Here is a 13,093-nt window from a genome sequence, read left to right as displayed (position 1 = left end):
CAGATAGCCAAACAACTCCTAAATTGTCAAAATAATAATCCATCTAAGACACTCTGCTTCCTAATCGTCAACTATCTAAATCATACACCACTCTTTATTTAAACAATTAGAGGCAACAGCACCACCACCAAGTGTATTCCCACTGAGTCCATAGCCCAACGTTGTCTTGCATTCCTCTTGTTCGCGCATACTTGATCCCATGTACAAAGTGTTCGGCGCGAACCAGAACATGCACAAGTACTTCCTCAATTTCCCCGCATTTAGGTGTACATTCGATCAATTTATACCTATTCCCTAGACATTTTTCTAAATTCTATCGATTTTATGTCAGATCTATTCATGCGATCATGATGTAACCACTCGTTCTGGGCTCTAAACTTGCCTGTAAATTTAACACAACTGCCAAAACCTAGTCCAAAGGTAATAATCGGGAGACATAACATAGCATTGTAGTCGACTGTATCCAGTCACCTCCACATTTGGGGAGCGTTTGCTCTGCTTTCTGCATGTCTGTGTGTAGAGTGTGTATACAGTCGAGTACAGTGCTATATTACGGTCTGTGTATAGAGTGAGTATACAGTTGAGTACAGCGCTATATTACGGTACAAATTGATCGATTATACACTTAAATGCAGGGAAACTAAGGAAGTACTTTCATTTTATGCGATCTCCCTGTCGCAAAATGGTTCAAATGGCTCTGAGCACTATGGGACTAAACATCTGTGGTCATCAGTCCCCTAGAACTTAGAACTACTTAAACCTAACTAACCTAAGGACATCACACACATCCATGCCCGAGGCAGGATTCGAACCTGCGACCGTAGCAGTCGCGCGGTTCCGGACTGAGCGCCTGGAACCGCTAGACCTCCGCGGCCGGCTCTCTCCCTGTCGCATCTTGGGTGCAAAATCGAGACTTCAGAGTCATAACTAACTTAGCGGTAAGAGCTCGTGATGTGCTGCAATCCCTGTGTACACATTTGCCTGACTGATGTTCTGTTTACAGTGTTAGTGACGGAATGAATTGTTATTTTCACATGTCTGACCCTGCTGCTATGCGTTTATGTGATTCCTTGTAGGACGTATCCCCCCCTACTAACTATCATTTTATATATAGGCCTGATGCAGGCATGGTATAATTTCTGACCCATGATCAGATGTGAACAGTGGACACTATATGTCTCTGCAAAGCCATATTGTGCTCCTATCGTGCAACACAAATGTTTTACGATTCGATAAGATAGTTCAGTGTAGAGAAACCGGGAAGAAGGATGTTTGATAGTCCAGAAAAGTATGCGATCTAAGATTATAGTCAGTTTTGAAGTGCAGAACATTGTAGTCCAGTTTACTCTACATGTTTCTAGTTAGTCAATGGTTTACAGCATGCTGCACCTCGCTAAAGTTTGGTGTTCGTGGAGAAATAATTTACAGTCTATATCTTGTGCACTATGTTGTGTTAGTGATCGGGACGCTACTGCTGTGTGCTTGATATCGAGAAGTACGGCGAAAATTGTATAATATTATGGCGAAAATGTGGTTGTTCTTGTAATCGACAAGTCTGGAGATGTCTGTAGAAATGTGAGCAAGAAAGCGGAAACAGTAACGCATTTGTGCCAAGGGGAAACGAGCCTGTCTTTGCACATCAGTTCTGAGATTGACTTCAGTTCGCTGATGTAAAGGGGATGATTTAGTATGGTGGAGGATGTGAATTGCATGTTTACTAGATTGAAACGGTACTCGGTGATACAGGGTGTTTAAAAAATGACCGGTATATTTGAAACGGCAATAAAAACTAAACGAGCAGCGATAGAAATACACCGTTTGTTGCAATATGCTTGGGACAACAGTACATTTTCAGGCGGACAAACTTTAGAAATTACAGTAGTTACAATTTTCAACAACAGATGGCGCTGCAAGTGATGTGAAAGATATAGAAGACAACGCAATCTGTGGGTGCGCCATTCTGTACGTCGTCTTTCTGCTGTATGCGTGCGCTGTTCACAACGTGCACGTGTGCTGTAGACAACATGGTTTATTCCTTAGAACAGAGGATTTTTCTGGTGTTGGAATTCCACCGCCTAGAACACAGTGTTGTTGCAACAAGACGAAGTTTTCAACGGAGGTTTAATGTATCCAAAGGACCGAAAAGCGATACAATAAAGGATCTGTTTGAAAAATTTCAACGGACTGGGAACGTGACGGATGAACGTGCTGGAAAGGTAGGGCGACCGCGTACGGCAACCACAGAGGGCAACGCGCAGCTAGTGTAGCAGGTGATCCAACAGCGGCCTCGGGTTTCCGTTCGCCGTGTTGCAGCTGCGGTCCAAATGACGCCAACGTCCACGTATCGTCTCATGCGCCAGAGTTTACACCTCTATCCATACAAAATTCAAACGCGGCAACCCCTCAGCCCCGCTACCATTGCTGCACGAGAGACATTCGCTAACGATATAGTGCACAGGATTGATGACGGCGATATGCATATGGGCAGCATTTGGTTTACTGACGAAGCTTATTTTTACCTGGACGGCTTCGTCAATAAACAGAACTGGCGCATATGGGGAACCGAAAAGCCCCATGTTGCAGTCCCATCGTCCCTGCATCCTCAAAAAGTACTGGTCTGGGTCGCCATTTCTTCCAAAGGAATCATTGGCCCATTTTTCAGATCCGAAACGATTACTGCATCACGCTATCTGGACATTCTTCGTGAATTTGTGGCGGTACAAACTGCCTTAGACGACACTGCGAACACCTCGTGGTTTATGCAAGATGGTGCCCGGCCACATCGCACGGCCGACGTCTTTAATTTCCTGAATGAATATTTCGAAGATCGTGTGATTGCTTTGGGCTATCCGAAACATACAGGAGGCGGCGTGGATTGGCCTCCCTATTCGCCAGACATGAACCCCTGTGACTTCTTTCTGTGGGGACACTTGAAAGACCAGGTGTACCGCCAGAATCCAGAAACAATTGAACAGCTGAAGCAGTACATCTCATCTGCATGTGAAGCCATTCCGCCAGACACGTTGTCAAAGGTTTCGGGTAATTTCATTCAGAGACTACGCCATATTATTGCTACGCATGGTGGATATGTGGAAAATATCGTACTATAGAGTTTCCCAGACCGCAGCGCCATCTGTTGTTGAAAATTGTAACTACTGTAATTTAGAAAGTTTGTCTGCCTGAAAATGTACTGTTGTCCCAAGCATATTGCAACAAACTGTGTATTTCTATCGCTGCTCGTTTAATTTTTATTGCCGTTTCAAATATACCGGTCATTTTTGAAACACCCTGTATATTCCCTGGCTGGAGATCGGTTTGACGCTTCCAATATTCTGTTAGTATTGTATATATTTGATGACCTGTAGACAACTTTGCGATGTTTAGTTGTCACCATTTAAGAAAGCGTTTTGGACAGCTTTGACAGTAATATGGTGACTGTATAGAGGCATGCAACTTTCACCGGTGTTTGATGACAGCGGCTCGGGGACTGTGACAGAGCGCATGGGACCCGAGGTGCGGCTGCCTCACTTTGCGGTGGTTGTGGCATGCACAGCCCTAAATGGAGGTCTGTGAGTGCTTCGACAGCTGACGGTCGTGTCGACCGTATGTGCGATCGCGTCATCACCGGTGTCTAGCAGATAGGAAATTCTCAGGTGTTACGTATGAAGTGGGGTGCCGCCGCCTCATGCTTGCGAAGCCGAGCAGGAGCCTGTGCGTGGTTTGACATCTGACTGATGTGTCACTTATCGCTTCCTCCTGTGTACTCTACTGCAGGGCTTCACAGCATCGTGCTCGCGGAGCAAACTGTGAGCAGCAAAGCGTAAGCACGGAGCAGCGCGAGCACGCTACCCCCACTACCGGACCAGAGCGGAGAGTGGGGAGAGTCACGTGGGGCACACAACAGCTGCCGCCAGTCAATGTAAATCCGCGGCCACCTGCAGGGATATCACTCACGAATTATTACTGCGACAAATGAAACAAATAAAGGAGAATGTACACGTGCCACATAATTTTATTAGCTTAGTGTATACCTCTGCATTCGTATTAATTTGTGAACTGTTACACAATAAAAGGTGTCACTGAAGTGTGGGATTCTCGGTTATCTTGTACTTTTTGCCCTTTACAATTGCGTCTATGTTCGGAGTAATTGTTCTTGTGCATTGTAGGCGCAGCGTGCAGTTTAAATTTCGATCAGGCAATGCGTTTCTCAGGCGCGTCTTGTTACATTTCATTGCAGAGAACAGTTGTTCACAAACATACGTGAAACTGAACATTGATATTATTGTAGCCGCCAGTTTGTGCAAACGAGGAAATCTATCCTGGGGGAAGTGTCTGTAGAATTCCAAATTTTTTTCTTGTTCTGAAATTTGTCTCTGTATTCTCTGTCACACTTCAGGTCAATAATTTCTAGTTCCAACTCAGGACGAATCTCTTCAATATTCGCTGAATATGGAGAGGAGAACAGATCAAAATCACTGTCTAGTGCTGTCGGATCTTGAAAGCGTTGATCAAATTCTTCCTTAAGGGCAACTAAACTATTTTAATAACGTTCACAGTCTTTGTGAACATCTTGCATGGATGATAATTTAGGAAAATGAGCTAGATTTCCTGTTTCCAGCTGACTCACCCAAAGTGTCAATTTCATTTTAAAAGCTTGTATTCGATCTATGAAATGAGTAATTAGCAGATCTTTACCTTGTAGTAAAATGTTCAAAGCATTCAGATGGCTAGTTAAATCTGCTAAGAACGCGAGATCACATTCAAACGTGCGCGCGCATTTCCCCTCCCTCCCCTCCCTCCCTACTCCGCGACCTTGCACCTGCTCGCGAGTACGTGCCTGAGCAGACGCGAGTACTCGCGCTCAAAACCGGCCAGTTGTTAAGCCCTGCTCTACTGGATAGGGGCAGTGGACTGTGCTTGCGCGCGTTGATTGCATTATTTCGCGAGCGGCTCTGTAGGCCGTGCTACGCGTTATTTGGACAGTTTACGAGTACTGAAGGTGTCTACACGTCAGTGTGAAGAGTTATTTAGGAGCATTTTGCTATTGTGTACTGAAATTAGTAGTTGGTTGCGTGTCTGTGGGCTGTGTAACGTGGCCCTGGGCACGTCAGGATGGGTCTTTTGTATCAGTGTGATAGATATAGTCTACCTTTAAATAAGATGTTTCAAAATAAATAGAGTGCAGTCAATCCTTACTCTCCCCAGCAGCCCAGAGTAGGCTGACTTGTCTTGCCACCATTTTCGATAACCATCTTGGTTTATCCAGAATGAGATTTTCACTCTGCAGCGGAGTGTGCGCTTATATGAAACTTCCTGGCAGATTAAAACTGTGTGCCCGACCGAGACTCGAACTCGGGACGAGGTACTGGCAGAAGTAAAGCTGTGAGTACCGGGCGTGAGTCGTGCTTCGGTAGTTCAGTTGGTGGAGCACTTGCCCGCGAAAGGCAAATGTCCCGAGTTCGAGTCTCGGTCGGGCACACAGTTTCAATCTGCCAGGGAGTTTCATATCAGCCCACACTCCACTGCAGAGTGAAAATCTCATTCTGGAAACATCCCCCAGTCTGTGGCTAAGCCATGTCTCCGCAATATCCTTTCTTTCAGGAGTGCTAGTTCTGCAAGGTTCGCAGGAGAGCTTCTGTAAAGTTTGGAAGGTAGGAGACGAGGTACTGGCAGAAGTAAAGCTGTGAGTACCGGGCGTGAGTCGTGCTTCGGTAGCTCAGTTGGTAGAGCACTTGCCCGCAAAAGGCAAAGGTCCCGAGTTCGAGTCTCGGTCGGGCACACAGTTTTAATCTGCCAGGAAGTTTCATCTTGGTTTATGTCAGGAAACAGATGACAGTGTCCTCTGCTGCTGGCACTGAGTACTAGGCCTCGTGGAGAACCTTCGACCATAGATACTAGTAGACTGGCCTTGCTGTGCAGAAGCTATGGGGCTAGTGTGGCTCCAACATAAACCACGTGAGTGTTGGCAAAACGTGGCGGGATTTCAAATCAGCGGTCTGCCATCCTATGTTTGCATCGGATTTTCCCCACATTTCTCAACTGACTGCCAAACGCTTCCAACAAAAACTACTTTTTTATTTGTGATAAATTATGCCAGAACTACATTCAATTATAGTAAAATGTCGTTAAAATTCTTTTAAACGGTAAGAGTGGGCTCGTGTCAAAACTTTAAACATTGTATTCGCCACGTTTCGAGCTCTGGTCACTGATAAAAGAAAATGGGCTATGGGAATTATGTGTCAAAATTGTTTACTTTAGGAGCAGGTCCATTTTAGAGTATCAATTTTAGGTGCACTTCAAAGGTTCAGTTCCCACTATTTTTAGAAAAGTTTAAACTACCAGTTTAAAAAAAATGATATTTTAAATGAAAGGTGAGACTTTGCAGTTTCAGAAAATAATTTTGGAGCCTAGGTTTAAAAATGACAGACACTGTAAATACAAATTATAGATATACATTGTAAATAATAACTAACCTATCAAAACACTTCTCCGCGAAGTGCTTCGAGAAAAGGCGCGTATGTGCAAATGGCTTAAAGTTTTTCCGTTTCAGGGCCTGTATCCAAAGCTGCCTTCGGTTTTCATCCTTACGGAACCTACGAGTAGGAACGAGAAACGATTATACTTACTTCTGTAACCGAATTATCACAGATACTTTCCAAAATGTAATATGAGTCTGACTTTACAGGCATCACTTTCAACACTTTAATTTACGTGATACTCAACTTCAAGTGTAAAAAACATATAAAAGTCACTTCAGCAGATTTCAATAAACGCATCTGCACTATCATAGAAACACACGTGAAATGTAATGCCATTTCCCCGACAGAACGCTGAGTAACAGCCATAAGCGCAACACGAAACAACCATGTTTTGCCAACATTCGCGTGACTTCAGCCCAGAGATGTTGGAGCCACGAAAATGACGTCAGGGCCAGTCTATTATATTTATGGTCGAAGTGGAGAACACACCATTTGTCGCCATCATGGATAACTGTACTTGCATCATCAGCTGGTGTCACGGTGGCGTCCTCTGGCGGTGACGAAATATACTGAGCCAGGTGGGGTCTGGAGCTTGTGGTGAAGCCACTAGATCGCGCCATTTTAGATTATAGTACTTGGCGTCATCACCTGAGTCACTACAGCGCCCTCTCGTGGCATCGATGATAAGAACTAAGTCAGTTGAGCTACGGACTTAGTGGCGAATACACTTGGTGGTGGTTCCACTGCCTCTAATTGTTTTAATAAAGAGTGGTGTATGATTTAGACGGTTGATGATTAGGATGCAGAGTATTCTAGATGGATTATTATTTTGACAATTTGGAAGATGTTTGGCTATCTGGACATAAATGTATTGCTTTATTTACGAGTGGTTCGCATGTCTGTAGGCTGTGCAGTGCATTATTTTTGACAGTTTACAATTAGCAAGTGTGTGTGTAGAGCCTTATACATGAGTTATGTAGGAGTAGTTTGCAGGTCTGTATGCTGTGGGGCATGTCAGAGCGTGTGTTCTGTGATTTGTTGCAACAATTTCCTTAGGTTGGTGGCCAAAGTGCAAGCGACCTTTGTTTACTGTCAGAATTCAAACTCGGCGGCGGTTCCTGGGAAGAGGATGCGCTCTGAACCTTGAAAAGTAGTTGAAACTAGTTAGTTGAAAGTATAATGAACCCCTTTTCTTACCTATATGAATTTGAATCACGTGACTAATGCAGTAGCCAATAGGAGTGCAGCATTCTAGGGGTGGGCGGTGCTAGGTCATGAATTAACACTGCGCTGATAGTGGGAAAATGTGGAATTTCTCATTTGATCATTGAATACTGAAATTGTAAGTTGACTTATTGAATATGGTTAAAATTGAAATGGAATTAAGTACTTAGGTAATTGATAGGTTAGATGCGTGATGTGGGTGTTAGTTTAGTTAGCATATTTACAGAAGACTGTGTACGGCGTGTGTATGGAGGTGGCGGCCGACGGTGTTTGACGTAAGCAGTCGGACGCCTATGGGCCGGTGGTGGGGCACGTGTCCGTTGTAACGCGCGCGCACAAGAGATAGCAGATGATCTTATGTCATCACGCGACTTCACGGTAGCGCCCTCTGGTGGTCTCTATATGAACTAAGTCAGTTGGGCTCTGGAGCTCACAGTGAACCCACTGGGTGCAGTCATCTTGAATACTGGTACTTGTGTCGTGATGTGGTGTCACAGTGGCGCTCTCAGGTGGCGATGATATGAAATAAGTCAGTAGAAGTCCAAACCCAGTGACGAACACACATGCTTGAAACTGGTTAAATAATAAAGACGTCCATTTTTGCCGCCATTTTCTTGGTGTGACGCATTATCATATTGGAATTTTACTTCCTTCCATTTTTCTGGGTAAGGGGAGCGTGGCACTTTACCGCCAAATGTCAAATTTCCTGCCAAAATCCGCCATCTTGAATGACGTCATCGGCGCCATCTTGGATAACGGTATTTTGCCCTAGAAACCGCTTTGTCACAATACTTATGTCATCTTGACTGACGAGAGCTTCCAAGTGGACAGAATTCTAACATCTGATGGCATGAAACTCTTAATTCCTGTCTTCGTGTCTTCTTTTCTCCACTGCTCTCTTCTTTCGGCACAACTGGGCTGATCTCAGGAATTACTTTAGGAATTTTGATACAGTTTCTGCTTGTAGGTAGACTGATTTACATGGAAGGTATGTGTCTATAAGTTTCCAAAAATTTCTTGTCAATTGACTGAACTATGATGAAACAGTCAACTTATAACATTATTTGCTTATGGTCCATTTAAATTTTTATAATTTTCTTTTGCTTAAAAATTCCCTCATATTGTTTCCACCTTTTCTGTAGAAGTAAAGTAAAGTGTGCTACACTGGAGTTTGAAGTTCTTTGCATTGTATGTGAGTAATGTATATAAAATACTATGTAAATTGTTTATTATGTTAAACAATTTTCTGATGACATGTTGTACTTAAAAATATGTGTGTGTATAAATTGTTCATGTTGATGTGAATTTGACAATCTAAAAAATGGTCACGCTTAGGAACAATGTAAGAAGTATGGGTTGTGTAAAAGCCAATGTGCTTTTGTCTGAAAGTGGCTCTGGGGAGTGGAAAAGGTGGCAAGGGCGAATTGGCGCGCTTCCTAGAACAAGAGCGGGAAGTAAGTCACACAGTCTGTAGGCAGCAGTGATGGAGGCAACACCTCTGTGGAGTAGGAGGAGCTTTGCCTGCAAATTTGCACAAAAATGCCCCAGCTGAAGACAGCAAACAGCTTACGGCACAGCTGCGAGTTGTTGGGCTACTGTATCTGAGGCTGAACGACGCCCCGAAAAGAAATTGAGCACATACAGCAAGGTACTTGGAGGCCGTACTGTGGGTAGTGTAGCCGTCATAACGCTTCGCCACACCCAAGTCTACAACCACCAGATAAGATTTTTTTTTTTATTTTTCCTTTTGTACATCGTGAAGCATTAATTTAAATTGTATTTTAGTAATCATTCTTGAACTGGTCCACCCTATTATTCCAACTTAATCATACACCTGTAAATGTTTCCTTCCTGGTGTTTGATTAATCTGAATACCCCGTTTTACAGACTTGTGAAATGCCAAGTTAATATAAAGAAGCAACATTTAAATTGTTTTTGCGAAAACAATAAATAGGTTTTCTTAACTATTACAAAGTGTTATAGTAAGGCCGGCCGTTGTGGCCCAGCGGTTCTAGGCGCTTCAGTCTGGAACCGCGCGACCGGTACGGTCGCAGGTTCGGATCCTGCCTCGGGCATGGATGTGTGTGATATGTTTAGGTTCGTTAGGTTTAAGTAGTTCTAAGTTCTAGGAGATTGATGACCTCAGATGCTAAGTCCCATAGTGCTCAGAGCCATTTGAACGACTTTTTTTTTTGTTATAGTAAAAGTTTGCTTACGTAAAATTCAATCTCAGTGAAGCCAAGATATAAAAGTCTGTTAAATGATTATACAGAACTAGTTCAGAGAGTAATAGCTTTTGAAAGTAAATTCCATAAGAAAGAGGTTTCCTTGACATGAAATGTTCAGTATAAAAAGCGTGTGCTTTAATATCTAAATATTTTAGTATTTAAGTTTGATCCTGCAAAAAGGGTAACTCTGTTCAGATGGCTCTGAGCACTATGGGACTTAACTGCTGAGGTCATCAGTCCCCTAGAACTTAGAACTACTTAAACCTAACATACCTAAGGACATCACACACATCCATGCCCGAGGCAGAATTCGAACCTGCGACAGTAGCGGTCGCGCGGTTCCAGACTGAAGCGCCTAGAACCGCTCGGCCACTCCGGCCGGCCGGGTAACTCTGTTGATTACCTTTTCCAATAAACAGGACTATCCTCTCATTTGGTAACCAAACAAAATTATAGTAAGAGGGTTATACGTGGTAACATACAGACACGGTTTCTGTTATTTAGGTAAAAGCATACTACATTACAATAGTAGTGGTAGGGTAATAAACCGTCCTGTGAAAACGATACAACTGCCATCTAGCGGTGAATGGCAGGACTCTCTGAAACCACTGTTGTGCCCGGCGCGATGCAGCAACGTCCAGGCAGCGCTCGCAAACGCTCGGCTTCGTTTGATGAACCAAGAACGGGCGTAACGGCTTTCTGCACGGCGCGGCCAGTGTGGACGCGATCTAAGGTACTCACATATTACCTGTTTGCACGCTTTGAAAATAGGCAACATTTCGTGCACAGAAATTAGTATCTTGAAGTGCAACAACCTAAAAGTAGCAGCATTGCTCATAAACGTTGATGGATTCGTCAGCATCATACAGAAAGAGACACACATGTGTACGATCTTCTTCACATAGAGAAAATAGAGGATGGATGACATTCCTGAATTCCTTGCGGATGACTGCAGAAGATTTCGAAAAACTTCTACAGATGATTGGGGGACTCATTTCGAAAAACACAACAATATCATACTATCCATTTCTGATTTCCTCAGATCTGCAATTGTAATTTACACTCGCAATTCGCTGCGCATTTTTCGCACAGCTGGCAGGGAGTAACTTCATTTAGAAGTAACATAAGCAATCGTTTGAGAACAACTGCGCAGCAAAAAACAAGCGAAATCAAAATTAGTGGTTTTTAATTTTTTACTCAAGAAGTAACAAATTTTCTGAAGAGCTCCTTTAGCATGCAAGGCTGTTTTCTCGGTTTACTCGAGGAAAGATTTTTTTCAGCGTCGCATCACATGCCAACTTTCAGCTTTCTTTTTCCTTTGAGTGAAACTCATATACGGACACGATTCTTTGCGTGGCAGGGCGAATAAGTCTGTCATAAAGAGTCTGCGACAAATAATTGCAGCAAGAAGTCTGAACAATGAATCAGAGCGACAAGAAGAGTGCTGTCACAGGTGACATATCTACATGATGCAAGTTTTCCCTGGTTCATTTTATTTGTTGCCTTCAGACATGATCGACTTAGCGAGCCTCCATTACATTAAGTGCTACAAATTCAGCGATATACGCAGTCACACGCACGCATACACCGTTAAGGTGCATAGAATATTTACATTGGTTGTAAACATACTAATTACTTAAATGGTTTCACTTAGGCCTATATGAGACTGATCATATTACATTACCTAAGAATGTTCTCTGAATTTTATGGATAACTCCAAGCAGCAGCCTGTAAACGAATTGATCGCTACGCCAGGTATAGATACTTGTTATTGCGAAGCCAAGGTTGGTCGTTAGTTATCTTAGGAACTCCTCACAGAATAGAAGGAGTGATCCATGAGGAAACTATACAGTTTAGATTTGAAAGCGCGTTGATTACTTCTAGGATGTTATGATTCTTGTGGTAGTTTGCTGTAAACGGATGTAGCAGAATACTGCTTAAGACTAAAGGAGGTGCAATCCAAATGCAGACTGGATTTCTGCCTGCTATTAACTAAGTGAAAGCTGATAATTATTGGGAATAAGCTGCTATTGGTAACAAGAAACGACATTAAAGTATATATATACATACTGAGAGGCAAATGTGAGAATACCAAGACTAATGGACAAGGGTGTACAAGAGGTTCGCGAACTTACACGACTTATTGCTCGAATCGTCCGTTTCTGAAGAATGGGAAGAGTTACCCCAAAATATAATACCATACATCATTCCAACAGGGAATCATATAGCGCTCTTAGAAAAAAGTGTTCCGAGACTGTTACCTGAAATGCTCCTCCATGATACTGACAAGAGGGAGATTGAGTTAATAATTAAATCACTAAAGACCAAGAACTCTCATGGATATGACGGGGTATCTAGCAGAATACTGAAGTATTGTTCTATGTATGTTAGCCCAGTACTTAGCCATATCTGTAACTTTTCCTTTAGGAGTGGTCGGTTTCCTGATCGATTAAAATACTCGGTAGTGAAGCCACTTTATAAAAAGGGAGACATTGATAATGTTGACAATTTTAGACCTATTTCTATGCCATCGGTGTTTGCTAAAGTTATCGAGAAGGTTGTATATACAAGGTTACTGGAGCATTTAAATTCACATAATTTGCTGTCAAATGTTCAGTTTGGTTTTAGAAATGGTTTAACAACTGAAAATGCTATATTCTCTTTTCTCTGTGAGGTTTTCGACGGATTAAATAAAAGGTTGCGAACGCTAGGTGTTTTCTTTGATTTAACGAAGGCTTTTGACTGTGTTGACCACAAAATATTACTGCAGAAGTTGGACCATTATGGAGTAAGGGGAGTAGCTTACAATTGGTTCGCCTCTTATTTTAAGAACAGAAAGCAGAGGGTAATTCTCCGCAATATTGAGAGTGGTAGTGATGTTCAGTCCCAATGGGGCACTGTTAAGTGGGGCGTTCCCCAAGGGTCGGTGCTGGGGCCACTGCTGCTTCTTATTTATATAAATGATATGCCTTCTAGTATTACAGGTGATTCAAAAATATTTCTGTTTGCTGATGACACCAGCTTGATAGTGAAGGATCTTGTGTGTAATATTGAAACAGTAACAAATAATTTAGTTCATGAAATAAGTTCGTGGCTTGTGGAAAATAATTTGATGCTAAATCACAGTAAGACTCAGTTTTTACAGTTTCTAACTCACAATTC

The 13,093-nt window shown here is 42.8% G+C and overlaps 1 protein-coding gene and 1 non-coding gene across 3 annotated transcripts in view; one reads left to right on the top strand and one right to left on the bottom strand.

Annotated features, from left to right (window-relative positions):
- LOC126199013 (neuroendocrine convertase 1-like) overlaps window positions 1-13,093 on the bottom strand; it is a 522,936-nt gene that overhangs the window by 299,979 nt on the left and 209,864 nt on the right. The gene's annotated exons all lie outside the window — the stretch shown is intronic.
- On the top strand, window positions 5,705-5,779 carry Trnal-caa (transfer RNA leucine (anticodon CAA)). Its single transcript has one exon. It is a non-coding gene; the product is annotated as a tRNA-Leu (tRNA).

Source organism: Schistocerca nitens, chromosome 8 (genome assembly GCF_023898315.1).
Source record: "Schistocerca nitens isolate TAMUIC-IGC-003100 chromosome 8, iqSchNite1.1, whole genome shotgun sequence".
Taxonomy (NCBI): Eukaryota; Metazoa; Arthropoda; class Insecta; order Orthoptera; family Acrididae; genus Schistocerca; species Schistocerca nitens.
Note: the sequence above shows the minus strand (reverse complement) of the source record. Positions and strands in the feature narration are given on the sequence as shown.